Here is a 2,795-nt window from a genome sequence, read left to right as displayed (position 1 = left end):
CATTCAGAGGTCCTGGGGGTTAGGACTTCAGCACAGGAATTTGGGAGGAACACCAGTGGGTCTGCAACACAGAGGAGGGGGTATGAAAGCGTCGTATGTTCAAGCAGCTGGGACGCATCAGGAAGCCTCTCTAGAGCGTTTCCCATTGCACCCATGACAGCAGGAAGTCCCAGGGAGCTGGGAGCACTCCCCGGGCCGTGTGAGTTCCGACCCGAACACAAGCACACGGGTGTGGACCGCGCTGCCCTATCCCGTTCTGGTGGGCCCCGTTGATCTCTGCTGATCCCTCAACCTTCCGGGGACGTGAGCATTTTCTCAGGCACGCACGGGCCTGTGGAGCCTTGGAGGCCTGTAGATTGACTAGGGGAGAGTGGTGGGTTCAGGGTACTGAGTCCTGCTAGCCGAGGTTGGGGCTCAAGTTTTCTCTGATGCCCCTCTACACCCCATGATGTCTCTTCATATAGTCCCTGCACATTGCTTTCTTTTTTTCCCCCTTAACTTTATATTGAAAAAATGACATATGCTCATTTTAGACAAGTTGGAAAGTATAGAAAAGTATAAAAGAACAGAAAAAAATTCGTTATTAAAAATGTCTTCCCCAGAGGTCACTTTTATCACAATATTGCCAAACAGTCCTCTAAAGTCTTGCATAGCTTTTCAAGTAGTTGAGTTTATATTAGTTAATATAAATGCTCTCCTTACTGGTACAAAATGAGCATGTCCCTGGACACTTAGTCTGAGTTTTAATAGCTACAAACATTTTGTTACTTAGATGTGCCATGAGTTTTAACCATTCACCTTTTATTAGAATTGTAGGGTGGGTCCAGTTTTTTTCCACCATCATAAATAAAACTGAAACGAACATACACATGAAGATACAAAGTGCTTGCACATTTCTTTCTTTTTAAAGCTTTTTATTTATTTCAGTCACTTTTTATTTTAATACATTTCATTTATTTTCGAGAGACAGAAAGAGAGCATGCACAAGCAGAGGGAGAGGGAGAATCTCAAGCCGGCTCCCCACCGAACGCAGACTGATGGGGCTCGATCGCACTGCCCACGAGGTCGTGACCTGAGCCGAAACCAAGAGTGCAGGCTTCACCCACTGAGTCACCCACGTGCCCCTGGCTCACATCTTAAACACCATTCACCTGTTTGGTGTTTGTTCTTTTTGTTTGCTGTTATAAATATGTTTTCTTCCTTTTTACCTCTAATTTGTTTTGATACATGGAATGTACTGATTTCTGCAGTTTTGGGTTCAGCGGCAAGTTTCAACTTGCCTAGTGCTCTCAACAATTTCTGAGTTACCTCTCGGGCAAGGAAATTAGATTTCCTCAGGAAACCATCACATGGTCTGGAAAGAATGACAATGCGACGTTCCTGTTTGGTCCTTATACTGCTCATTTTTCTCTGACCTGACTGTGCAGGTTGCCACCTCCGGACCAGGGTTAAAAATACCCGTGGGTGGACTGGTCCTGCTCCCACGTGTAACGAGGACACTACGAGTTTTTCCATTCTGCGTGAGGTCGACTTTTGGGAGTCGTATCAGTTTGCTAGGACCGTCCTAACAAAGCACCACTAACCACATGAATGGACAGGTAGAAATTTATTGTCTGTCTGTTCCAAGGGCCGGGCAAATCTGAAATCACGGTGTTGACAGGGTGACGCACTCGGACACCCAGGACAGAGCCCTTCCTTGCTGCTTCTAAATGCCGGTGTTTGCCGGCAACCCTCGGCGCCCCTTGGCCTGCAGGTGCTCTGCCTGCATTCTCCCATGGCTGTCCCTGTGTCCGGGTCCTCACATTGTCCTCTCCCTCTGTCTAAGGACTAAGGGTCCACCCTCTTCAGGTACGACCTCGTCTTAACTCCCTACTTCTGCAACTAGCGTTACAACTGAACACGTTCTGCGAGTTAGGACTCCGACCTATCAATGCCGTCCGTAACTGGGGCGAGAGATATGCTCATCATCACGGCATGTACTTGGTCCTATGACTGTTACCGTAAGGAGTATTTACAAATCAGCAATCGATCAATAAAACATCAATAAAGACACTGAATTTTATTAAGTGTATCGCTAGCTTTCCTGGAGACGACCGAGTGATTGCTTTCATGCTCTTGTCCTATTACTGTGGTGAGCACCATTAACCGGTTCCATTCTTTTCCAGTGTTACTGAGGTGCCCTTGACATACCGCCCCGCAGACGTTTAGGGTGTACAGCATGAGGACTTCGGTATCACAAAATGACTCCAAGATAAGGTCACTGAACATTCGTCATCGCATATACATACAAAACAGAAAACAGAATTTTTTTTCCCCCCTTGGGATGAGAACTTTTACGATTTACTCTCCTAGCAACACCAAGCGTACCATCGAGCTGTGTTAACTCTAGTCGTCATGATGTACGTCCCATCAGTGGTGCTTATTTCTTGTATAATGGGGAGCCTGGAAGGTTGTGCCTTGGCCCACCTTCATCCAGTTCTCCTGCACCCCCTGCCTCTGGTAACCACAAATCGGATCTCCTTCTGCATGGTTTTTTGGTTTTTTTTTTTAATTGCACACACAAGTGAGGTTGGACAGTACTAATCTTTTTCTGTCTGACCTATTTCACTTAGCATAAAGCCCTCAAGGTCTATGTTGTTGCAAATGGCAGGATTTCCCTTTTTTAATATACATATTATATATTAAAAACACATATATAATTATATTGCATACAATACAATATAATTATATATTAAAATATATATACAGTATATACAATTATATTGTATACAATACAATATATATATTATATATTA

This window comes from Phoca vitulina, unplaced genomic scaffold (genome assembly GCF_004348235.1).
Source record: "Phoca vitulina isolate PV1807 unplaced genomic scaffold, GSC_HSeal_1.0 scaffold106, whole genome shotgun sequence".
Lineage (NCBI taxonomy): Eukaryota > Metazoa > Chordata > Mammalia > Carnivora > Phocidae > Phoca > Phoca vitulina.
This window is presented reverse-complemented; position numbering follows the sequence as displayed.